This window comes from Bos indicus x Bos taurus, chromosome 24, assembly GCF_003369695.1.
Source record: "Bos indicus x Bos taurus breed Angus x Brahman F1 hybrid chromosome 24, Bos_hybrid_MaternalHap_v2.0, whole genome shotgun sequence".
Taxonomy (NCBI): Eukaryota; Metazoa; Chordata; class Mammalia; order Artiodactyla; family Bovidae; genus Bos; species Bos indicus x Bos taurus.
The window spans coordinates 8,601,816-8,629,259 of record NC_040099.1 but is presented as its reverse complement, the minus strand read 5'-3'; the positions used below and the strand labels follow the sequence as shown (position 1 = coordinate 8,629,259).

General features: G+C 38.1%; 1 protein-coding gene across 1 annotated transcript in view; it reads left to right on the top strand.

Annotated features, from left to right (window-relative positions):
- Positions 1–6,973: 6,973 nt before the first annotated feature.
- The window catches only part of CCDC102B (coiled-coil domain containing 102B), a 277,418-nt gene continuing 256,947 nt past the window's right edge, over positions 6,974–27,444 (top strand). The window contains exon 1 of the mRNA XM_027525911.1: positions 6,974–7,211. The gene's annotated coding sequence lies outside the window, so the exon portion shown is untranslated. The remainder of the gene's footprint in view (positions 7,212–27,444) is intronic.

Genomic DNA, 27,444 nt, shown 5'->3' with positions numbered 1-27,444 from the left:
AAGGCTGGGAATGAGAGAATCCCTTTACCCACAGCTGACAGCTCCTTATTCGCAGAGCGAAGCCGTGTCTTAGTCTTACCCTCCCACTGCTCCCTCACTCTAAACAAAGAATCTCCACCAATAGAGTTTTTGCCCCTTAGGGGACATTTGGCAATGTCTGGAAACATTCTTGTCATCACAGTTTGGATGTTCTGCTGGTGACTAATGAGCAGAAGCCAGGGATGCTGCTAAACACCCTACAGTGCCCAGGACAGGTCCACATAACAGTTATTTGGTCCAAATGTCAACAGTGCTGAGTTTGAGAAATCCTTCCAAACCATGAAGTATATCACACTGTGATTAATTAAGAGGTGACAAACTGACTTCTATGAGCTTGATCAACACCCAATGACTAAATGTTCAATCCTAATTATGTAAAATATATCTTATGATTTAAAAGGAAATTACTGTCTCTGGACCATTGTCTCATAAGTACATATTCCCAAGGATTGTTCAAAGTCTCACAAAGATGAATTTATTATAATTTCACAAAGTCTCACTGAGAAGTTCACCACATGCTTAATACAAGCCCAAGTAATAAATCTAATTGTTTTCATTAGGCCTATGAGTTGGGCACCAGAGCAAGATCATGACCATGAAGCTCCCATGCAGAGAGGCAACAAAAGAAATTATATCATCAAACTGATTGTGCTCATATCTGCTTCCTGCTCCTTTTTAGAATACAAAAAATTTGCTTTAAAATATTTTGAAGACATTGAAATTAAGTCAACAGACTACTTTAAAAAAATAATTAACAATAGGGATAGTTAGGGAGTTTGGGATGGACATGTACACACTGCTGTATTCAAAATGAATCAACAAGGGCCTACTGTATAGCCCGTGGAACTCTGCTCAATGTTATGTGCCAGCCTGGATGGGAGGGGAGTTTGGGGCAGAATGGATACATGTAAATGTATGGCTGTGTCCCTTCCCTGGTCTCCTAAAACTATCACAACATTGTTAATCAGCTGTACCCCAACAGAAAATAAAAGGTTTAAAAAATAATTAGCACTAATGATAGCCTTACTTACTTAATGTTGGGTCTGTTTTAAGCACTTTATATACAGTGTCCTTTTTTCCTGCAAGGAAGCCAATTTTGGTTTTGATTGAAACGCACTAGGTGATTTGAAATCAGATTAGAAACGAGTATGCACGAAATCATGGCGCACACTGTCACTCTACAAATACATCCTTCATCAATCAAGAGACAGGCTGGGAAGCCACATCTTTTATTAAACTAACTTGTGCCTATCCACATCCATCAGTCACATAAATCTGCATGTCAATGTGTGAGTCTCACTGCTGAGTTAGAGAAAGTATTACTTCTCTCTCATTGTTCTAGAAATGGAAATTATTGTCTCACAGTGTCCAGAATTTCTTTATAAGCACAATGTACAATTTGTAATACAAAGCCAACTCTATTTGTGTTTTTTCAATTGAGGGAAAAGTTAAGGCAAAAGATGTAATAAAAGTAAATCAGATCCCTGATAGAACATATTTTAAAAAGAAGAGGCCCTGGTATCAGACAGACCTCAAAGTCATGTCTCTGAGAATGTCAGTCCCCTCATTTATAAAACATTACTGAGGCAATTATATGTTGCTTTAGGATAACCTACAAATACTGTTAATGATATTAAAATTGTAACAATTAAAAGTTAACAAAACAGCTGAATCCAAGGTCCACAGGAAAATCTTTTCCATTTGTCATACTTTGTCAATATTTCTGTTTTTCTTACTTGGTCAGTGAGAGGCATACACGTGTAATGTTTGACACTACTCTTTCAATTATACAAACAGAAAAAAGGAAAAAATTTTAAATCACCAAACACTAGTTCAGTGTTTTAGAGTATATCTTTCTAATTCATTTTCTCTACAAGTTGCCCCATCTTGAGATACCCTCATTAATTTTGTTTTCTTCATTGCTTTTATAGGTCATCCATACATTTATTCACCTATCCATTTATACCTTCATTCGTTTACTCATTGACTTATTTTCCTATTTGCAAAAGATTGGAAGACAAACACAGCATTACATCCTTAAGAAATTTACGAGACTTCTTTGGTGATCCAGTGGTTAAGAATCCACCCACCAACACGGGTCATGGGTTCGACCCCTGGTTGGGGAGGATCCCACATGCCCTGGGGAAACTAAGCCCATGCACCACAACTGTTGAGCCCACGTTCTAGAGCTCCTGCTCTGCAACAAGAGAAGCCACCAGGAGGAGAAGCCCACCCACCCCAACTAGAGTAGATCCTGTTCACTGCAGCAGGAGAAAGCCCGTGCGCAACAATGAAGACCCAGCACAGCTGAAATAAATATTTTTAAAAATAAAAATAATAATAATAAAAAATTCACAGTTAGCTGAGGAAACACACATGTAAATAAGTCATGAACATCGCCTTTGGCTGCAGCATCAACTCTTTCCGTGGGAATCAGGAAAGGCCTCGTGGAGATGGTGAGAAACAGCTGTAAAACTGGGTAAAGGTTGCTGCGGGGGTTTTCAGTTTCATGGTTTCTTCAGCCTTCCTCAACTAGGTGATAAGGATCCCGAGGAAAGTCCATTCTGATGAGAACTTATTCCCCATGGTTCCTGCAGTTAGATGGTGTTACAGCTCTTTATTGGCCTGCAGCTCCCACGCTAATAAAGAAGGCTGGAGGAGAAACCTGATGCCAGTGGGTTACAAGGATGACTTCTCTGCTCCTCCCATCCCCAAAGTCCACATGAGCTAACTGCGGTCCCAGCTCCTCCTGCCCTTCCCACTGTGACTTCCATCTAAGTCCTGACCTCGTGACCTTACAATCAGTTGAAGAATGCTTCTCTGGGCTTCCCTGATGGCTCAGTGGTAAAGAATCCCGCTGCCGATGCAGGAGACACGGGTATGATCCCTGATCTGGTAAGATCTCCCGAGCTTTGGAGCAGCTAAGCCCGAGCGCCACAACTACTGAGCCTGTGCTCTAGAGCCCAGGAGCTGCAACTACTGAGCCCGTGTACCCTAGAGCCCCTGGGCCACAGCAAGAGAAGCCAACCCCGAGAAGGCCCTGCTCCCCGAGACTAGAGAGAGGCCTGTGCAGCAGTGAAGACCCAGCACTGCCGCTGCTGCTGCTAAGTTGCTTCAGTCGTGTCCACTCTGTGTGACCCCATAGACAGCAGCCCACCAGGCTCCCCGTCCCTGGGATTCTCCAGGCAAGAACACTGGAGTGGGTTGCCATTTCCTTCTCCAATGCATGAAAGTGAAAAGTGAAAGTGAAGTTGCTCAGTCGAGTCCAACTCTTAGCGACTCCATGGACTGCAGCCCACCAGGCTCCTCTGTGCATGGGATTTTCCAGACAAGAGTACTGGAGTGGGGTGCCATTGCCTTCTCTGGAAGACCCAGCACAGCTAAAATTAAATAAATACGTTAAAAAAAAAACAAAAACAAAAACAAAAACACTGCTTCTCCACTTCGAGCCTCCTGTCCTTGTTCATGGAAGAAAGAAGAGAGAATGAAGAGGCAGCCCCATGAGCAAGACAAAGCTTCCCCAAAAATGTTCTTCAGACTCTCACTCTCATCTCACTGGTAAAGTCGTACTGTGTGGCCGAGTGTGTTCATACTGGGAGTCTTGGTAACATAAGGTGTTTTTTTGTTCTGCTTTTTAACCTGACTACACTGTTGCCCCAAACAAAAATAAAAATTCTTTTCGTAGGGAGGAAGTAGAGAAATAATACTGGTGAGCAAATATCAGAATTCACCGGGAAGACCTAACATATAAAGTGAAACTGGAATAAACGCAAAAATCAGCTTTCAATGATGTGTGCAGAGTGCCTTAAGCTATTGTGAACTGGCCAGCAAATTATGAAAATTCCAAGGCTGAATTTTCTCCTCCTTTTTAATTAGGTGCCTCTTCCTTTTTATGGGATATGGAATGTTAACATAATGGGGTGTGTGTGTGTGTGTGTGTGTGTGTGTATGTATGTGTGTGTGTGTGATAAGTCATAGTGGCAGTGCACTGTCTGAACTCAGACGGAGGTGAGGGACAACCTTGTTTCTACGATGCTGAGAGGTACCATGCTGTCAGTCAACAAAGCATTTGTGAGCCAGGTTTGGCCATAAGGACAAAGCAGGGCACCTACTCCACATTCTGACCCCAAGGAAAGTAAAGCTGTGTGGAACAAGAGAGCCTTCACTCGACAGTTCCAACTGAGACAGTGCCTCCATACACAGTCAGATTTTACTCGCTTAATTTACAAATTTGCCAGTAAAATAATTGATGTGTTAAAACATAAATCTGATTGGTGTGAATTCAAAAGAGCTGGGGGAGATGAAGTGGAGATAGACAAATAGACATTCTTTCAGGATTTGCTATGAAAGTGTGTTGTCATATTCAAAGGGTGAAGAGGAATGAGGACTCAAGAATAATAAAATTATTTCTAGCTCGAGAGACTGGATGGTGGCATAGAAGACTAAACATTAATCAAGAAACATTGCATTCTGGCAAATGTATTTTGAAGAAGGGATTTGATAAGACGGTTAAAAATCATTAGAGATTTCAAGTAGCAGGAGTATTAGAAATAAGCAACTATAACTCTTACTAAGGGCTTCATAGGTGGCGTTGGTGGTAAAGAACCCACCTGCCAATTCAAGAGATATAAAAGATGTGGGTTCGAGCCCTGGGTCAGGAAGATCCCCTGGAAGAGGGCATGGAAACCCACTCCAGCATTCATGCCTGGAGAATCCCATAGACAGAGGAGCCTGGTGGGCTACAGCCCACTGGGTCACAAAGAATCAAACACAACTGAAGCGACTTAACACACACAACATGAGCTCTTACTAAAGATGTAGAAGAACAAGCTTGGAGGCAGAGGGATCATTTCGGAAGACACTGCAGTGATCCAGACAGGTTATGACTGTTACCTGAACCAGGATTGTTGCAGGGGGAAGAGAGAGGACTGGGCAGATTACTGAAGTAAAGTCAAAAGCAAGTGATGTTGCATTGAATACAGATAGAAGTCAAGGATGACGTCCAGAATACACACACACACACACACACACACACATATATATATATATATATATAATTTTTTTTTTTTTAGCAAAGTGTAAGACAGGTTGGCATTACTAAGGCAAATGATGCAGCTAGTCCATGGAAAGATGATGATTTCAGTTTTAAATAACTTGATGCTATATTGTCATCTTTTCTAGTAGCAGAGTATAGTGTGTTGATATATATATGAGTGTTGGAGACTCAGAAGAGGATTGGATCCAAATGTAAGTATTTGGAAATCAGTCGGAAGGAAAGGTGATCATTGAAACCGTTAGAATGGGTGACATTATCCAGAGAGGTAATAGATTTACATGTAGACACACTGAAGGATGTAAGGATGAGGGGGAAAGGGCCACCTCCAGAGGGAGGGGAGAGAAAAGTGAGCGGTCACAAGGGAGACCAGGAGGATGTAGTGCTGAGATCCGAGAAGTCTTCACGTCGGTGCTGTGGTGAGCAATATCAAGGGCTACATAGGGGCCGAGTAGCACGGAGGCTGAGAGGAGTCTGTGAAGTGAAAAATAGTGCCTGTGTGTGAACGCGTGTGCCTGTGTGTGTGGAGGGGCAAGTATGTGTTTTCAGAGACAGTCACTTTGGTGAGCTAAAGGGAGTAGTGGGCAGATTAAGTGGAGTTCTTGGCTGAAAAGATGTCTTTCAGTTATCTTACCGTGAAACAGAAGAGAACGCTAACTCCAGGGGACGATGACCCACCTGAAAGCAAGATCCGTTGGCATACCTGAGACTTGCCGAAGAACTGATGGTGTTTAAGATCTCATGGGGAAAACCCAGAGGAAAGGAGAGTTCAGTAAGAGAAGGGTATAGTAACTGAGCACATCTTCTGAAAAGACAGGATGGAAGGAAACCTCAGAGGGTTCACTTTCTGTGGGGGAGAGGTCACCCCTCCATTGTATCAGGAAGAATGAAAGGATGCTCTTCACTAGAAAATAGATGATGGATCTGTTATACAGTTGGGACTTCCCCGATGGCTCAGCAGGTAAAGAATCTGCCTGCAAACCAGGAGACACCCCAGATGCAAGTTTGATCCCTGGGTCGGAAAGATCGCCCGCAGAAGGAAATGGCAACCCAGTCCAGTAGTCTGGTCTGGAAAATCCCATGGACAGAGGAGCCTGACGGGTTACAGTCCATGGGGTTGCACAGAGTCAGACATAGCTGAGCGGCTAAGCACAAGCAGGTTATACAGCCAAGAATATTCCTCTGGATTAAAAAGGGAGAAAGAATAAAATCATTTGAAAATATTAACTCCCTAACTTTCAAATGCTGTTTTCATGCTATTTATTAATATAAGAATACAGTGACTGTTTTTTCTGCCCTCTCCTCTGAAAAAAACTTTGGACATTCCATGCTGTTAATTCAACTAGAAAAAAAATTTTTTTTTTGTGGTCTGCCATCACCCATTCATCAGAACACTTCCTGACAGCTGCATCATGTCTCTGGAAGGTCACTCCATTTGTTTTTTTTTCCCCCAGGCCAAGGGCCAGAGAGCTCTTTCTGGGGGCCCAGGAGTCTGCAGCTCACAGTTCTTGCCTACACGACTGAAATCAAAGGTTCTGACAAACGGTTTCTGTATCTTGATTTCTATACCCAAGTGGTTTATTACATATTCTTTTTTCTTTGGGGACACAGTCTAATAAAGATCAGACTGAACCAATGATGCTTCCTATTGTTCCTGTCATCTGCATTATAATCTTTCTTTAAATCTTTTGCAGATAGATTCTTTTTGTTTGCCAAATTTTCTGTTACTGCTGCAAGTTATGCAAATTGCTATTAAACATTAAACACACTGGTGGGTGATGAAGGGGTGAGTGTTTCTCCTTTTATTATGCACAGTAAAATTTCAAATAGGTTGTGTAGAAGCATTGGATTACGGTGCTGAGTTAGGGAACAGTCAAACGATTTCCTTTCGGATCGCTCACTTGTGATCCACGGAGGGTGTTGTGGTATTGGTTTTGATAAAACTTCACAACCAATGGGAATCTTCTTCGAGTTAGTGTGGAGTGGCCTTAATGCTGGAAATAATCCTGTTGGCCTGGACCCCAGAGCTATACAGATGAGAAAAGGATGCAGGGAATTCTCCTGTTTACACATGTGTCTGTAACACTGAGCCGCCGGAGCAGCCCAGCCAGCCCAGAGGGTAAGATGCTTAATAACCTTGTGGCTTTTTATTTAATTTTTATATTTTCCTGCTGGGGCAGAACCTGTGTTGTTTTCAGAGCAAAGAAAAAGACAGTTGCTTATAAGATCCAAAACAAAACTATCATAGGTCTGGAAAACAGAGGGAATGGATGTTTCTTCTTAAAGTGGACGTGATTTCTTCCCTCCCTCTTCTATTTCCCACATTGGTATTATTTCTCCTGGCAGCTTGTCATACATTTCCAGTTTTGTAAAAAAAAAAAAAAAAAAAAAAACTGTATACTAACAAAACTCAGGTAAGATTTTTCAACTCTAAATTTAGACAGTAAGATATGTTGACAATAAGACCTTGTCTTGTAGTTCCAAATGAATGAGTTAGCCAATGTGTTTGAAGTAGTTTATATTCTTAGAGTAAAAATAAAGTAGAATTTCTATGAAAATCCTCCTATGTATGCCTCGTGCATTTAGAGTTATTTTCATTTTGCTGGTCTGTGTCCTGAATTCCTGTCACTGTTAGCAGAAAAGTATACTTTAAACTTAGCATTAATATTGATTTCTCTATGTAAGTTACCTGGGTAGTGTGGAGAAGAGACATAAAATAATACAATCCTATATAAAATAAAAGGAAATGGATATTTAGAGAAATTCATTACAGAACTGAAGAAATCATAGCCTCTGAGAAGTATTTGCTTATGTTTCCTGCAAAGATAAATTATGAAATGAAGGTTGAGTGAGCAAAGCTGTTAAATAGAAATAAAAAGGAGATATTCTTTTAAACAATATAATTATAAATGTGTAACATAGCTTTGAAATGCACGGTGATATTTCTTGATATTCTTGCTTACAGGAGCACTAGCTTTCCTATTTTCTACAATCATCTGAGTACACGTTTGCTAATATTTTTGTGGGATAGAGTATTGTTACAACTTTTGATTAAATATTTTGTGGTTAATCATTTTATTGTCAAATATCCTCACATATAAATTAGTTTCTAATTCTGACTTTTCTCCATAGTTTTACAGAAGCATTAGATTAGAAAGGAGTTTTGAAAACCTAGTGATACAACAGTTGTATAAGTTTTGTGTAATTTTGCAATATTGATTTAATATCGATGTGTATTTGAGTATTTGGAAAAATGTTTTATATGAATTGCATTTCCCCCAAAACTTTAAAAAGTAGCTTCCTTGTGAGATAACATCATTCAGTGGGAGCTCTTTTGAAGCTTTCATGTGTTTTCATTGGATTCAGTATTTCTTTGACACAGGGACATAGCTTGTGGTGCCTCACTATGGGTGTAGCCTTGAAATTTATGATTTTACAGACACCTTGAAAGAAAAGTCTGGATGCCTGAGTTGAAGTTTAAAAAATCAGTGGAATTTCCACAGTGATAAGAGAACAGACTATGTAGGATTTTAATACCTTTAAACCATGAAATTTTTGCACTTTGTTTTATCTCCCTGGATATGTTCCAGTGTCTCCTAGTTTATAGTCTATGGGAACTTGAATAGAATTTGTATCCTCCTGTTGTGTGAAAATTGTATAAACCTTCATTACATTGAATTGGTTCAGAGTACTTTTCAGGTCTACTGTATCCTTCTACTTTTCTATTTTTCTTTCTATTAATTTTCGAGCATTTGATACTGAAACTCCAATTAAACATCTTATCTACTTAAATGATTGTAATATATAGGGGAACTACATGTAACTTTGTTCTGTATTTTCCAAGTCTCCTGTAAATCTGCTATCATACTTTCATAATCTAAAAAAGAAAAAAAATCAGTGGAACTTGAATAGTAGCTAACAACCCAAAAGACTCTTCTATAATGTAGAAGTGGTTGAAGCAAAGTGTTTTAAGACAAAAATTAATATAGAGCCAGCTAGGCTAGGGATGAGTAGCCCATCATCCCAGTAGCCCATCTGCTCCCATCTCACTGGAGCAAAAAAAAAATATACCTTGTGAGTAGTAGACACTGTGCTCATTAGAAAGAAAGACAGAGCTATGGAGCATCTTACAACTCACACATTAATTTTGTCCTTATATAGTATACAGAGATGGCAATTACAAATTTCTGAAGATGCAAATTTCTTCTACTCATCCTCTTCTTCCTTCTTCATCATCTTATTCTTCTTAACCATAAGCTTCTTCTTCATCGTTGAAATATTTTCAACATGTAAGGGGGCTTCTGTGTGCAAGGTAATTACATACGTATCTAGAATTTTGACAGCTATGCAATCAAATGAACTTCATTTTACACAGTATCTTCATGTTATACATAAAGGAATCTGATGTTCAAAAATGTTAGATGATTTCTTTAAAGCCACAGATATGATAAGAGAAACAGGATTCCAAACAATGTCTTTCTGGCTCCAGAGCTCTTCCACTCTGCTGCACTGGTATTTTAGGAATGTAAATCTGGCAGGAGTTAGCGAGATGGTTGGGAGTGGGCTTCGGGGTAAGCGAGCCCCGGGAGTGGGTGGTAAGACCACAGGCAGATCAATTCCAGCAACTGTAGACCAAGCCAATCACATTCCCCTCAGGTGGCCCCCTCTCGCCCTTGGAATAGAACGAAGAAAATAAGCAGTCTTCACATTTAAGTTGGCTGTTCTCGTATTCAGCTCTTTTGTTTGTCTCTGTTATTTTCTTGAATGTTGTATTCATACTCAAAGGAGATATATTTTGATTTCTCAAAGGAAATTTCATCTCTGATTTTCATCTAATATTACTTATTCACAAATGAAATAAATGAAGTGACTGGAAATGAAATGACATTGGGAACACACTGCCATTCCTTTTTTTAAAATGTGGGCTATGAATGAATGCCTAGTGACCCCATCTTCTTAAAATTATGGAGATACAATTATTACCAAAGAAAATTATCCTGTAAGTTTTATTTCAGTGGGTGAAGAGCATATATAAAATTTATGCTGCTAATAGATTATGTTGAGAAGAGTGTACAGGTAGTAAAAATAATAGAACCTATGAACAACACTTTCCCCTTCAAATAGCCAAACCTTAAACGTATTATTTTGCTTTTCCTCTAAAGAGCACGGAACTAGTCTCTTCAATAGCATTCATTTTCTTCTTCTCTATTTTTAAGTATTTTTAGTGAAATAAAATTATAAAAGTTCCTTATGTTATAATAATGAGTTTTGGATATATATGTATAATTTCTATGATATCATTTTAGAAATGTACTATTTTAGAAGCTTGCTATCACTTAAGTAGGATTTATTGAAGTAATATCTTTTGCCAAGCATCCAAAGAGATAAAGATAGTTGAAATGTAAAGATTCACCCTTTTAAACTTTTCATTGTTGAAATTATTTGTCATTTCAAATGCTTTGGTCACTGGCTTTATGATATTATAATTATTCAATTAAATTAACTAGATCTAGGCTGACTTCCAAGATTCTTTCCCAGAGAGGGGATTTTGTATAGCCCCATCCTCTGTGGCCTTATCGATTATAGATGCTCATCTGTGATCAAGTGTGAATTGAGAATTTGGTAACTAAAAAAAAGAAATAGATATTTTATTGGAGAAAATCAGACCATCAAAGAGAAGATGGGTTGGGCTCAAGGCCATTTGACTGAAATCATAGCTTTGCAGAGGATTATTCTTCTTTCTGTATGTGTTATTACCTGTGTGATTTATAATCAATGACATTTGCCAAGAATTGCTGTTAGGTGTAACAAAGATATACAGATATTTGAAATTAAAGTTCTGATAGAAGCATTTTTTTGGTATGTGAAGACAGAGATATCCTTAGTATTGGGTAGGAAAAATATGCTCATTGCAGAACTTACAAATAGTATTTTATCCTAATGCTTGCTTTTAATTTGTAGAATTAAAGTTTCAAAAAAAACAGAAGTGAGTCTGTCAGCCACTGACTCATGAACATATGTTTCTAAGATGCAGGAACCATTTAGAAATGTAACAGGGGGTAAAGTGACAATATTTCAGTAAAGAGGAGCCTGAAACAACTTTAGTTTTTATGGAAATAGTTCTGAGGGTTTTTCACAGAGTCTTTCATTTCCTCCCTTAGTGAATTTAGGATTATGACGGCATTATGTCAAAAGTTGAATTTCTGATGGCTGCCAAAGTTCTAATGGCTTTATTATTCAGTGTAGATTCATAGATTCCTTTCTTCTGTTTGCTCATCATCTGAAAGAGGTAAAAACATAACTCACATATTGTAAGTGCTCGGGGGATAGTAACCCTTTGTAGTAAAGACGAGGGGTGGCAGAGGAAGCACCAGACAACCCCTGGAGTTTAACATAGTTCTGGAAGATTCTATTCGTAAGCTGTTCCTAGGTAGAAGCTTGAGTAATTGCAGCTGTTGTGTAAGGGTTCAGGTGTGCTTCATTCCATCTTTTTAAAATAATCTTAAAAAAATATTTATTTATTTTTGGCTGCACTGGGTCTTCATTGCTATGCGTGGACTTTCTCTAGTTGCGGCAGGCAGGGGCCACTCTCTGGTTGCAGTGGGCTTCTCATTTGCAGTGGCATCTTGTTGCAGAGCACAGGCTGTAAAGCGTGGGCTCAGTAGATGTGGTGCGCGGGTTCAGTTGCTCCATGGGATCTTCCCTGGCCAGGGGCCGAAGTGTCTCCTGCATTGCAAGGCAGACTCTTATCCACTGGACCACCCTTCATTTCATCCTTAGTTCAGGATCTCCTGGAGGTTAAACTAACAGCAGAACTGAGTCAGGCCAAAACCAGACAGCATAGAGCTGCTCTCATCTCATTCTCAGATGCTGCCCAGGCTTCTCTGTTTTTTTTAACAATGACAAAGATTAAGTTATAAAACTTATGATTGTGTGGACTGAAAACACTGATTGTGGCAACTATGACTTAATAAATGGATCTAAGGATGTTGACCCTGTATGAATCTACTTACCGGCTTCTGAAGCTTGGATCAAAGTGAAAGTGAAGTTGCTCAGTCGTGTCCGACTCTTTGTGACGCCATGGACTGTAGCCCGCCAGGCTCCTCTCTTCATGAGATTTTCCAGGCAAGAATACTGGAGTGGGTTGCCATTTCCTTCTCCACGGTATCTTCCCAACACAGGGATTGAACCCAGGTCTCCTGCATTGCAGGCAGACTTTACCGTCTGAGCCACAAGGGAAGCTTGGATGTGGGACTACAATAAATTTGACCTATTAGCACAGCTTGATGGGAAACACTCCAGTATTCATGGAACTATAAGCAGGACCACTCTCTTACATGTGCAGTGTGAAAAAAAGAGGAATCGGAGATGATCTCTTGGCTTGATCCAAGAAGCTGGAATAATAAAATGTTTGCTGATAGAGGGAGGCCAGGAGGAAGAGTAGTTTAGAGGGTGGTGGTTAAGAATTTGTTTTTTGGATATGTGAAATTTGAGATGTCAATTAAATATTGAAATGCTGATGTTGTCAGCTGGATACATGAATCAAGAGCTGAAAGAAGATCTCAGGATGGAGAAATAATTGTGGTACACATCAGGAAGTAGGTAGATTTGAAGGAAAAGGACTGGATGCATTCAATTACACTGATTGCCACTGGGGAAGAGGAAAGAGTATGAAGACTCAACACTGGAGCACTTACACCTCAGGAGTGTGCGATGGGACAGACTTGCTAAAGTGGAATAAGAAGCAGCAATCAGAAAGGTGAGGCTTCCCAGGTGACTCAATGGTAATGAATCTACCTGCCAATGCAGGAGATTGGGTTCGATCCCTGAGTTGGGAAGCTCCCCTGGAGGAGGAAATGACAACCCACTCCAGTATTCTTGCCTGAAAAATGCCATGGTCAGAGGAGCTTTGTGGGCTATAGTCCATGGGGCCACAAAGAGTTAGGCATGACTGAGCACATACCATCAGTAAGGTAGAAAACCATGAGAAACGGGTTTTCTAGAAGCCAAGTAAATGAGTGATCTGGAAAGTTGGAATGGCCAGTTTATACAAATGCTACTAATTGGTCAAGTAAGACAGGAATTTCAAGCCTGGAATTAAACATGAATTAGATTTAGCAATGTGGAAGTCATTGTTTTTGTAGAGATATAGGCTTGCATATTGTTGAAGCTGAAGTTCCAAATTTGACCACCTGATGCGAAGAACTGACTCATTGGAAAAGACCGTGATGCTGGGAAAGATGGAAGGCAGGAGAAGGGGACGACAGAGGATGAGATGGTTGGATGGCATCACTGATGTTATCACCAACTCATGTTGATGGACATGAGTTTGAGCCAGCTCTGGGAGTTGGTGATAGGGAAGCTTGACGTCTTGTAGTCCATCAGGTTACAAAGAGTCGAACATGACCGAGCAACTGAACAACAGGCATTAGTTCTTTCATCTGGATTTCCACTATTGATAAAATGCAGTTTCTAAGCATATATTTGTAAATACCATTGTTATTAATTATGAAAACTTGAAGTATAGGTTTAAAACCTCTGTAAGATAGAAAAATATTGCCAAAAGGCACAGAACATATTTTTTTATTAAAAAAATTGAAATGTAATTTTCTACTCCTGTACAATTCTCTATGAAAAAGAAACCCCTTAGTTTTTTTTAGATATTTTAGAGTAGAACTGTCTAATTGGAATATATTCAAGCAACATATACAATTTAAAGTTACACTAAAAAGTCAGAAAATAAATATGGAAGTAACTTAATAGTATAGTTTACTTAACTCAATGAAAGTGACTTTGTTAGTTGTTCAGTCTTGTCCAACTCTTTGAGACCCCATGGACTTCAGATTACCAGGCTCTTCTGTCTATGGAATTCTACAGACATGAACACTGGAGTGGCTAGCCATTCCTTTTTCCAGGGGATCCTCCAGACTCAGGGATCAAACCTGTGTCTCCTGTATCATGGACAGAGCCACCAGGAAAGTTCCAATTTGCTAAATGTGGAAAATTCTGTAACTCATATGTTAAAATATTATTCTAAAATATAATCAATATAAAATTTTGAATGAGATATTTTACATTTTCGTTTGCTATGCCGTGCCTAATTTACACACACAGTACACCTCTGTTCAGATGACCCTCATTTCCCTCATTTCAAGGGTTCATCAGGTCCGTCTGGCCAATGACTGCCATGTTGGAGAGTGCGGGCCCCAAAGTATAAACAAAGTGTTCCCATAGCAACCATAAGTCATATTTAGGCATTATATTTATGTCTGTGTTGTAAGTGAAGATGTGTCTTTGGGTGACCTTCTCAAGGAACAGGTTTACCTTAGGTTTTCTGATTCTGAACCCTGTATTCTCTGGGTTTCACTATACCATTCTGATGATGTTCCATAGCTCTATTTTTGTGATACTGAGAAGTATGTGACATATGGTGACCTGTGGAAATAACTGGTGCCAGTATGTTTTTTAAGAAAACCTAATTGGTATGAAGAGCAGGAAATGATAAAAAATGATGAAACACAGTTTCTAGGAATCCACACATTTCTTAGTTTTTTTCCCCTTCTTTTTATGAATTAAGCAAAAGATAAAAATCTTGGAGAGCAGAGAGAGAAAAAAAAAAAGTAAAAATAGAGTTTTTGAGGAAGTTTAAATTGTGGCATCATCACGATTACCTGGAAAAGAGTTGAAGAAAAATTTTTTTTATGATTGAAAGGTAAATATAAGCAAAGCAAGTTTAAAAAAAAAATGTTTGAGTTTAATCTGGTTTCAGCTCTTTGCAGTTTTCCTTGCATATGTCTTACATTTTCTATTTTAGAGGCTGGAATGCCAGATCTTTTGAGAAATATAAACACTGGTTATTAACTTCCTGTTATTTTGACATTTTTAATCTAAGTCCTTCCTTGCCTTTACTAAGGAAATAAGAAAACTAAGCACACAATAAAATAAACACATGAAAACTGATTCTGGATCAATTAGCAGTTGTGCTGAGAACTGTTTTATGGTTAAATTGTTTTTTTCTTTAGTGTTACCTGTTTTTACGCCAAAGGACCAAAAAAAAAAAAAAAAAAAAACCAAACAGAATCATCGACCCTTAGAAAGATAATTGGAGAAGTTGAGAGACTCTATGTCTAAACAAATCACTAATACATTTTGGCTAAAATGGAGAAAGCATAGCCAGGGAAGAAGTTACACAATCTCATAGAATAACGAATCTTCAAATAAAAATCTAACATTTTTATATCTTTAAATAGTTCATGTCTTTTCTTTCTTAAGATTACATGTGTGCATCCTCACTCATTTACCACTTTTGGGGACCCCATGGGCTGTAGCCCACCAGGGTCCTCTGTCCACGGGATATTGGAGTGGGTTGCCATTTCCTCCTCCAGAAGATCTTCCTGACCCAGAGATCGAACTCACATCTCTTGCTTCTCCTACTTTGCAGGTGGTTTCTTTACCACTGATCCACTGCGTAAGCCCCTCTAAAATTACAGAACCTTACAAATGAAATGTTCTCAGTGAAATCAAGATTTTGGATATATTATTATAAGAGTAGCTTAAGTATTATACAACCACCATATCTGTTTTTTGAGGCTAAGGTTTTTTCTCCCCAATGATATATCTGAAAACTGATTACTTGTTTTATACTAATTAAAATTTAAAGAATTAGAACAAAATGTAGGATTGATATTATTTTTTTCTTAGTAGAGTCCATAGATCTATAGGCTATAAATCTAGTGACAGTGACTAAGATAAGAAGTCAACGTTTTTTCTAAACGTCAACATCTTCTTAGCTGCTGTTCTGATAATTTGTGATGAAATCTATGCCTATATTAATACATCTCAATTTGTTACATAAGAATGTTCAGTTTTGAGCAATTTCATTGCTCTCCTTTGCTTTTTCTATATTATTTCAGGGGCTTCCCTTGTAGCTCAGTCAGTAAAGAGTCTGGCTGCAATGCAGGAGAGCTTGGTTTGATGCCTGGGTCAGGAAGATCCCCTAGAGAAGGAAATGGCAACCCACTCCAGTCGCCTGGAGACTCCCATGGACAGAGGAGTCTTGCAGGCTGTGGTCCATGAGGTCACAAGAGTAGGACATGACTTAGTGACTAAATCACACATTATTTCAATTCAGTTTTTCTTAGAGTTAAAATACTCCTTAGCAAGAAAAAAACAATTGGTTTAACATCCTTAATACCATAAATAAATATAGTACTATAAATGCAAAGTTTTAATTATATACAAAATCAATTTTGCATGTTCCTTTTATATTTTTTCCATTCATGTCATAAGAGGTATAATATACTCTCTGCAGTTTATAATACTCCTATTCAGAGCCTTGTGATTTCAAACCAAATTAATCATGTGTTTTAAGAAAACAACACAATTGTGAAAGTAGAGAGGTCCATATTCACTAATAATTTTATTTTCTCAGCGTCTTCTGTAATCTTATTTGCACGGGCATACAATTCAAGGACTACATCTGACTTATAATTTGGAGCCGTCAGAGCCTTCACTGAACTCCTGCAGTTCTGCACTTTGAACATATTGCCATGGGTGGGTGGAGGCAGCTGGTTTCCTGTTTAAAATATTTTGAGAACTTTTGAAAGTTCAGTTCATTCTCAGCCCAAAGTTTCTTCATTTTCCATCAAGAAAGAAGAACCGAACACGTGTAAATATTTATATTTGGAAGATTAATCAGGAATATGTGATTAAACTCCAAGAACTGGGTTAGTCTGTGTTATAGTTTATGGAATTCTATTATTTCCAGTTCTTTCAACATGTTTAAAGTAATTAGTTTTGTTTGGTTCAAGACCTACTTTTTGTTATATTTAAAAAAGTGGAAGCATCTAGATCATTTGCTGCAAGTAAATCTTTGGAGACCAAAATTTAATATACTTGAATTTGACTTGAATTTCCATGAGGATATTTCACGTGTAATCAGAATGTAAGCTCCATGAGGATGGATATTTAAATCTATTTATTTACTGATACATCTTCAACCCTTGGAACAGTATGCCTGGAGCCTGGAGAAAATTCAGTAAATATTAGGTAAATGGATGGGCTTCCCTTGTGGCTCAGTAGGTAAAGAATCTGCCTGCAGTGCAAGAGACCTGTGTTTGATCCCTGGATTGGGAAGATCCCCTGGAGAAAGAAATGGCCACCCACTCCAGTATTCTTGCCTGGAGAATTCCAAGGACAGAGGAACCTGGCAAGCTATTTAGTCCACGGGGTCACAAAGAGTCGAATATGACTGAGCGACTAACAGTTCACTTAGGTGAGTGAATGCCTGAATATTCAAGGCTCAAAAGCTGAAAAATTATGTTGTTCTACTTTAGCAGCATGCATAAATAAGCAGACATTATTGCATAAGCATGTGTATGTTTTTAGTAAAACGATCCTCAAAATGTATTGTTTCACATTCATTTCCTGGTTTGTGTGTCTCATTTTGCCCTTGCTTCATATAAGTTGCAGAAATAATTTTAAAACCTTTAAATGAATGAAAATAAAAGTAAAAACAACTGGAGATAAACATGGTACTTGAGAAATCTTAAAATTACTATCATTAAATTAATTAAACAAGGAGGTCTGTAGATGAAGGGGTTCAAATGCCGTGGTGGCCTGTGGACGCAAAACAAAATCTAAGCCTATTAATACCTCAAGGTCACTGAATTGAAACAAGGACAACTAATCACAAACAGGCAACTTGGGGTAAACTACAGCTAATCAATCCTTATTTTGCTTCCACTTTTTCTTTATAAAAGACTCTCCTCAGCCTCCATCCGCGAAATCTTCTGGTTTTGTACTACCTGACTGAATTAAATTTTGCTCAAATAAAGTCCTAATACTTTTAATATGCCTCAGTTTATCTTTTAACACTATCTATTTACCACGTTTGTTTTTAATTATGTGTATTTTAGATTGTGTAATAATTTTCTGGTCACATTTAGAGCTGTTGGGAGAGTGTTCATTTTGGAACAGGGTGTGTCACGCTGAAAAAATACAAAAAACAAACAAAACCCTAACAGGACCAAAACTTCAGAAAGAAGTAGTGAGCAGCATCTTTCAGAGGAATTAGATTCTACCTACCTATTTTTTTAACCAAGAAAATTATTTGTAAACTTCAGTGAAGAACTTTCATAATGAACAGGCGTTTGCCTCAACACACTCAGCAGGTGGTGAAGCCCTGCTCAGGGGTGGTTATGCATCACACATGTGGCTTCTATCTGATGACAATGAAAATGGGACGACAAAATTTCCCAAAGTTTTTTTTTTTTCAGATCTACAATGTCATTAGAAGGAAAATTGAGGCAGAATTTACTCCCAATCTGCTTTAACAACCTAGAAAATAAAATCTCTAGTGTTAGTGTGTTTTGCTGTTATTCAGTTGCTAAATCCTGTCCAACTTATTGCGACCCCCTGGACCACAGCCCATCTGTCCTTCAGTATCTCCTGGAGTTTGCTCAGACTCATGTCCACTGAGTCTGTGAAGACATCCGACCATCTCATCCTCTGTCGCCTCTTCCCCTCCTGCCTTCAATCTCTCCCAAGAGTGTTTAGTTCTGCAATATTTTGGGGTGCTTACTGAGTGCAGGTTACTCTCTGGGTATGTATAAATTTAGTGATTTTTAGAGAGATTGTTTTGAAGAATTTTCTCCATTAGGAAGACTAAATGTATAAAAGTGTATAGAGCCCCATGAAAAGGTTCAGGAGAACAGTTTTTCTGTGTTGATATGATGCAGACTTTGAGAAAGGGGGAGTTTTGAAAGGAAGAGCCAAGGTGATTAAGTGATTGAAAGGTACAAGGCTTTTGGGAGAGATGACAGGTGAAGATCGTGGGTTTCATGGAGCATGAAGGACAGCCATCTGACTCTCACGGGTAGAGAGAGAAGCTGAATCAGATAATGAATGTGTGGATCTGGAAGCGACAAATATTAGACTGAGCATATTCACGTAAATAGATAAATGATTCAGTCACCAAATGTAGGTACCTTTTAAGGTTTCCACAATGGAATTAAATATAAGAGTCTCCTACTGACTTCAAATGAAAGTAAAACTCTCATGAGGTATAGGCAAAAATATGCTTATAGTATTAGATTTTCATCATCACATGATGAGTGCTTAATCTCTTATTCTTAAACACTCTAGTGTAGAAAATAAAGAAGATTGAAAAAGCTTAAGTCATGGTTGGGGTTTATAGAAAGGAAAAGAAGCTTTCCATATTTCTATTAGGAAGGTTCAGTATTTTAATGGGAAAATATAATTTCATTTAAAATAGATTCAAAATCCACATTACATTAACATGTCAAATAGTCTTTGTTCTACTTTATGAAAAGTATTATATTTTAAAATGTGTGTTGTGACAAAAATTTAAATGTTAACCAAAGCATTTATTTCAGAAAAAATTTTAAGTTCACTGAGCTTTATATTCATTTAGAAATGATGACTATATCTGATCACTGGACTATAGATGTTATAAAACATTAGAAAATAACTTTCATGTGGTGGTGAAGTTAAAATAATACAAGAGTTTTTAAAGAACATAATAAATAATTTGAATAGTCTCTCTACATGTTAGCATTACATATATGTAGAACCTGTTATGTCTTTCAGATGATGAGTGTTAACTGAGTAGGTTAATGTTTTGAATAAATTTGTCCCAGGTGGTACAGTGGTAAAGAGCCTGCCTGTCAATGCAGGAGACAAAAGAGACAGGGGTTCCATCCCTGGGTTGGGAAGATCTCCTGGAGGAGGAAATGGCAACCTACTCCAGTATTCTTGCCTGGGAAATCCTGTGGACAGGGGAGCCTGGTGGGCTACAGTCCATGGAGTGACAAAGAGTTGGACACGACAGAAATAACTTAGCACTTAGCACAAAATACAAAAAGGAAGAACATTAATATTAATGATTCATCAGGCTTTTTCTGCTTTTGTTTGCTACAGAATATTTGGGGAAATGCATTAAAGCAAAAAATAAAGCAAAAATTATGCATAATCTGCATAATTTTATATTTTAAAATTATGAAACATGCATATTTTAGTTCAAACTAGAACTGCATTTCTCATATAAGAAATATTCCTTCTGAAGAATTAACATATAGGAATTGAGCATTGACACCAGAGGAATTTATTTTAATAATCCAAGACTAAAAGCTTGGCTAGAATGAGAAGTGAAATCCAGCAAAGGAAACATGGAAATTCTGAAAAGGAGAGGAATAGAAAGGAGACCAGCAGATAAGACAGGTGTAGCTGTACAAAGGACTTTGCCTTTAATCCTAAGAATACAGCAAGTCCCCTACATATGAACCTTCAAATTGAAAACTTTCAAGATCCTTGTGTTCCTATGTCCAATCACTTCCGGTGTGAGTGAGATTGCAGCTTGCCCTCTGTCTCCTGTTGCTGACGTTCCTTCAGCTCCGTCATCTCCAACCTACTCTTTTTCCTCCAGTCAGTAACTCTTCTTATTTGTTCACTCGATGCCAGACCCTGGATGCCAGCTATTGTTTTGTATTATGGTACTTTTCAAGGTACTGTACTGTAAGAATAAATGTGTTTTCTTTTTTTTTTTTGCGTTTGTTTTGTATTATTTGTGCAACAAGCATTGTAAATATATTATAGTATAGTACTACATAGCCTATTGTGTTAGTTGGGTACCTAGGCTAACTGTTTTGGGCTTATAAACAAATTGGACTTTCAAACAAATGCACTCTCAGAACAGAACTCATTCATATGTAACGGGGCTTACTGTAATGGGAAAGCACTTACACAACACTCTAAATCAATTATACTTCAATAAAAAATAGCGGGAAAGCAATTGAAAGATTTTCAGCAAAGGTGAAATAATCAAATGGGAAATATAAAAGTATCTCTCTGGTTACTGAGTGGTGAACAGTGGTGAAAGGGAAACAGTCACAGATCTATTTCAGTAACCTAAGAGTGAGATGACTGTACTTGGACCAAGGGGGCTGAGATGGAGAAAAGTGAATATAGAGGTAAAACTTCTCAGAAAGTAAAATGAACAGGATGTGGTAATTGATTGAGTACAGGGGATGATGAACAATTAGTAAAGAAGTCTAAATTTTTGGTTTGTACAACTTAAGGGCTATTGGTGACGTTAACTAATAGGAAAAAATGGAGGAAAGCCAGAGTTAATCTTCTACAGAATAAGAAACATAAAGTTTTCTCTAACCTCCCTGAAACAGCAAAATTCACACTTTCCATTTCCACATAAATACACACACGTATACACACAAGAAATACACTTTTCATTTCCAACAAGCCTGAAGATTCCAGATTAGTGAAATATATTTGTTGTGGCACAATGGACATACATAAACATAATCACATGCATATGCATTTTGGCAGTTGTAAGCTCGTTTCTAATAGAATGAAAAGAGTAGCATTAGTCCAGAGAAGGCAATGGCACCCCACTCCAGTACTCTTGCCTGGAAAATCCCATGGACGCAGGAGCCTGGTGGGCTACAGTCCATGGGGTAGCTACGAGTCGGACACGACTGAGCGACTTCACTTTCACGCATTGGAGAAGGAAATGGCAACCCACTCCAGTGTTCTTGCCTGGAGAATCCCAGGGACAGGGGAGCCTGGTGGGCTGCCGTCTCTGGGGTCGCACAGAGTCGGACACGACTGTAGCGACTTAGCAGCAGCAGCAGCAGTCCCCTCTGGAATAATCAGATGAATATGTTCTATGTTCTAGTCACTATAAGGACAAGAATAAATAAGATTCAAGCTCATAGATGGTGGTAGAAACAGATGTATTAAAATTATTCTGTGGTATCATAAATCCAGAATAAAGTAATGAACCAATGTGTGGGGCCACCGATAAAGGAAGAGCAGTCTGGCAATGAAATATAGTGTAGATCTATTGTTCTCTCATTGTATTAGCCAGGCTTCACCACCATTACACACACACAGAGGCACACACACACAAGGGATCTCTATGTTTATTGTCAACTTCTTCACCCACGTTTTTTAAAGGCACAAGACATGTCTTTATCTAGACTGCATGCCTTATAGAGTACAAGTGTAAGCTGATTGTTGATGACAGGATTAGGGTAGCCTTGCGTCTGTTTATACACTCTCTAAGAAACATGAATCTTATCTGTGCAGGAACCAGGGAAAAATCAGTTTGAGTTGCTTACTTCAATTTATCATTTCATTGTTCCCATAGCTTCTGATAACTCAGAAGTAGGATTGTTTACATTCCTATATCTTGTTCTTTGTTTCATCTTGAAGTGCTTTGCTTTCTCAATTTTAATAATCTCATTTCCCCTGATTTCATTTTACCAGACATTTTATTGCCCAAAGGAGGCATAGAAAATAGATTGTTCAAAAAACTGATTCTCGGGATAATATCCTCTAGCTTCAACTGAAGTTTTGGTACTAAGCCATTAGAAATGTGTGAACATTGGTTCTATATAATGCACTTCATTTCAGTCACAAATTCATGACATACAGAAAGGAAATTTTATGTAGTAAAAAGAATCATAAAATAATAGCTACTATTTATTGAATGTCTACATCATGCCTAGATCTTTACATATATGATAGTGTTGCATTCTCACAGAAAACTGATAAGGTATTCTTCAGGTTTATTGCTAAAACTGAATCTGAGAAAAGTTAATTAAGTTCTCCAAAATGTTAACACCCAGTCAGAAGTTAAATCAAGTCCTTTTCCACTACCTTTCTGCCTGTTCCCTTCTCACTTTTTATAGTAACAAAAGAAATTGCAGAAATTTTCTTTGAGAGCCAATAGTTATTTTAAAATCAGGAATAATGGCTAAAAGTGTCAGGAAATAGGGAAAAGAGGTGGATTTGACTTTATTGTATAGCAAAATTAGAAATAAAATATTTTTGTATTCATGTTAACTTCTTCTGTTATGATTAATAAGATGTGCTTGACTCCTCTGTTGTTTCCCATCATGGCAGAAAAAAAAAAAAAGCTGTGCGTTGTATTCAAGCCAGCACAGTTCCCAAGGTAATCAGAACACTTACTCCTTTGCTGTTTAGAAAAAAAAGCAGTTTTTTTGAAATTGTTATCTTGAATTTAGTTTACTAGTAGGGACAATCTGTTACTATAAAATGTTACATGTGTTTTTCTATTTTCTATATCTGTTTATTATTACTTTTATGAAATGCTTATTATATTTGAGAATTCTTTTGGCTTGTAATAGTACAGCTAATCTCAAAGTAGAAAAGAATATGAGTTAGTTCTCTAGATTTTATTCAACAGAGATCCAGGAGACCAGGGACTCTGAGATTAGATTTTTTATGCTGTTACAGATTATTAGAAATTTAAAAGTAGATCTGGCCATTGTAAACATGATGAACAAACGGAAATTGACATCTGAATTTAGTCTTCTTCCAAAATATCAGTTACTTTATTTTTCACATTTTCCATTTTGATTTTAGCATTTGAATAGCAAAATAATTATCTGGATTCTGTTTTTATGTTTCCCAAATGTTTGAGAAAGGAAGTGTGTTCCAAGAAGATGGAGGAAGTGCTTGAGTTTGCTTTTACTTCTTTTTCCCTCAAGTCCAGTTATCTTTGTGCTGTTAATGCACACCAGTTTAAAGCAGGCCTAGGTAATTTCACTGGTGATCTATTTAAACTGCATAGTTTAAAAAATGCAAGAGGGAGGAGGGAGGAGGATTCAGGATGGGGAACACATGTATACCTGTGGCGGATTCATTTCGATATATGGCAAAACCAATACAATATTGTAAAGTTAAAAAATAAAATAAAATTAAAAAAAAAAGAAAAATAAATAAAAAATGCAAGAAAGATAACTGAGGAATGTTATCAAGCAAATGATCATAAGGGTGTGTGTGGGAGTTGTGTGTGACTGTGTGTGTGTGTGGGGGGGGGGGAAGGCTGAATGACTACTCTGTCATGAGATTTGTTAAGGACTTTACAAACCATTTGTTTGCTCTCACTTGTGTCTTTGTTTCCATTGATAATGAAATTCTGATCATCTGAGCATGATTGTTTTAATGAGACTTAGTTTGGGACGGAGGAGCCTGGTGGGCTGCAGTCCATGGGGTTGCTAGGAGTTGGACGCGACTGAGCGACTTCACTTTCACTTTTCACTTTCCTGCATTGGAGAAGGAAATGGCAACCCACTCCAGTGTTCTTGCCTGGAGAATCCCTGGGACGGGGAGCCTGGTGGGCTGCCGTCTATGGGGTCGCACAGAGTCAGACACGACTGAAGCAACTTAGCAGCAGCAGCAGTTTCTTAAGGCAAGAAACATCTGAAGAACTTAATCTGAGCAGTTAGATAACTAAACTATGAGTCGACTAGTGCATTACGGTATGTCCCCTTGTATTAAAGAGACATGATTGAGGGGGAGAAAAACAGGCGAACGTCTTAATTGTATTCTATAGGTACAAACTTCATCAACCACTTGATTGGAATTAAACACAGTGACTTTACAGGGCATTTCTGTATATTGTGCCCATTTTAAATCTCCACACTAAACCACTCTGCTGCTGCTGCTGCTAAGTCGCTTCAGTCGTGGCCGACTCTGCGACGCCATAGAAGGCAGCCAACCAGGTTCCCCCGTCCCTGGGATTCTCCAGGCAAGAACACTGGAGTGGGTTGCCATTTCCTCCTCCAATGCATGAAAGTGAAAAGTGAAAGTGATGTCGCTCAGTCATGTCCAACTCTTAGCGACCCCATGGACTACAGCCTACCAGGCTCCTGCGTCCATGGGATTTTCCAGGCAAGAGTACTGGAGTGGGGTGCCATGGCCTTCTCCGAAACCACTCTAGTTCACCACAACTAGTTGAGAAACACTGAATTCAAGCAAGGTGTTGGCTTTCCATGGACTACAAGCAGAATTGATGGATCTGCAATTTGCGAGGGCTGTGAACCATGTGGACTGGTCCACGTTGTCATGTTCTTCCCCTTGTGTGACTGACAAATTCTTACTCACACAATAGTGCTTCTTTCTCAGCCAGCAACTAGCTCCTGTTAGAGCTCACGTTACTGTGTTGTGATGATAATACTCTCTTCGCTATGTTTCTTCTGCTGCCTCACCTAAAAGCTGCTTCTTGACACCTAGAACTCTGGGTAGATGTAGTAAAGACAGCACCTGGCCACTGGCTTCTTTCTGATTCTCTAAATGATGGCGTTTGGTCTTGATGACTTCATGTTAAGTGAACAAACTGTAACCATAAGCCACTCAATGAATTTTTACAAAGGACATACCTATCTAGCCACCATCCAGCTCAAATAAACAATAGGAACTTGTACGCATCTCTAACCTTCCCTCATGCCTGCTGCCTGTCATTCCCACTCTCCCCAAAGGTAAACACTATTCTGACCCCTGTCATGAGAGCAACTTTACTTCTTTTTGAACTTATTATAAATGGGATCATGCAGATGGATCATTTTGTACCAGCTTCTTTCACTTACCATTTTGTGAGATGCTTCTTTCTCTGGCACCCATGAATCCATTTTTACTCTTATATAGCATTCTATCACATGACTATAGCAAAATTTATGTATCCATTTTTAGGTTACAGACTATAAACAAGATCACTTTTGAGCTGTTGTGCATGCGTGCAAGTTGCTTCAGTCTTTGCAACCCTATGGACTGTAGCCCACCAGACTCCTCTGTCCATGGAATTCTCCAAGCAAGAATACTGGAGTGGGTTACCATTCCCATCTCCAGGGGATCTTCCTGACCCAGGGATTGAACCTAGGTCTCCTGCCTTGCAGGCAGATTCTTTACCATCTGAGCCACCAGGGAAGCTTGAACAGTTAGGAATAATGTAAAATTATTCTTATGGGTAGTGGTTTTATAGTGTGGTTTTAATTTTCATTTCCTTGATAACTAATGATGTCAGACCATTCCATGTGTTTATTGTCTATGTGAATATCATCTTTTATGAAGTATATATTTTTAAATTTCCCAGTGCTGTTCAGTCGCTAAGTTGTGTCTGATTCTTTGTGACCCCATGAACTGCAGTATGCCAGGCTTCCCTGTCCTTCACTATCTCCTGGAGTTTGTTCAAACTCATGTCTATTGAGTCAAGGATGCCATCCAACCATGTCATCCTCTGTCACCCCCTTCTCCTCTTGCCCTCAATCTTTCCCAGCTAGCGTGTCTCAAGAAATCACATTAACTTTTTCTTGAAGATTTATAGTAATTTATTATACATTCTAGATGTGAATCCCTAGTGAGAATACCTATGGGTAACACCTTCTCCCAATCTATTGTTTGCATTTTTCATTCTGTTGACAGTATCTTTTCTTGACCAGAAATTCTTAGTTTTAATAAAGCTTTATTTTTAATTATTTACCTTATGGTCATCGTTGACTGTGCTAGTTGGAAATCTGTGCTTACTTAAAGGCAATGATTTTTCCGAGTTAACTTTCAGAGCTTTATTGTTTTCTCTTACATTTATAGGTCAATGCTTTATTTGAAATTGATCTTTTATTTGGTGTGATGTAGGAATTAGTTCCATGTGGATAGATGTTTGAACTGGCACTTTTTTTGAAGAACAGGAAATAAATTTCCAAATAGAACTGCCATAAATCAGGGACCACACTGGCCTGGGTCTGTATTTGGACCCTCTCTCTTCCATTCATCTGTGTTCCCTCTGCCCAACAACCTCACTGTCATAATTACTAAAGGTTTATATTGTTATAACATCCAGCCATTTAATTCCTCTAAGTTTATTCTCCTTTAAATTTTTCTTGGCTATTTTTAATTCTTGTTATTTCCAAATGAGTGTTAGAATCAACCTTTCAATTTCCACAAAATAAACCTTCTAAGGGTTTTGATTGGAATTACATTGAATCTACAGGTTAATTTGTATGAATTGTGCTATTTTTATAATTTTGAGCTTCCTAATTCATAAACATTATATATTCCTCTGTTTATTTAGTTAGCCCTTAGTCTCTCCCAATAACATATTGCAGTTTATAGAACATATACTTACATATCTTCTGTTATATCCCTATTTTGATGTAGTTGATGCTATTGTAAAATAATATTGGTTTTTAACATTGGATATTCCATATATAAGTATTAGTTTCTAGAACTGAGAAATACATACGTTGAATTTATATCTAGCAACTTTATTAACTTCAGTTATTATTTCTATAGTTTGTGGACTGCTTTGAAAATTTCTACTAATACAATTATATTGTAGGAAAATGACAGTTTCATTTCTGACTCTCTACTTCTGTTTCTTTCCACTTGTTAAGACCTCTCCTCTTGTGTAATACTGAGCAGTAGTAGTTTTTGCAGGTACCCCTTTTTCATTTATGATTTGCCAGGGAATGCTTTCAATAATTCACCACTAAAGACTATTGCTTTGGGTTTTT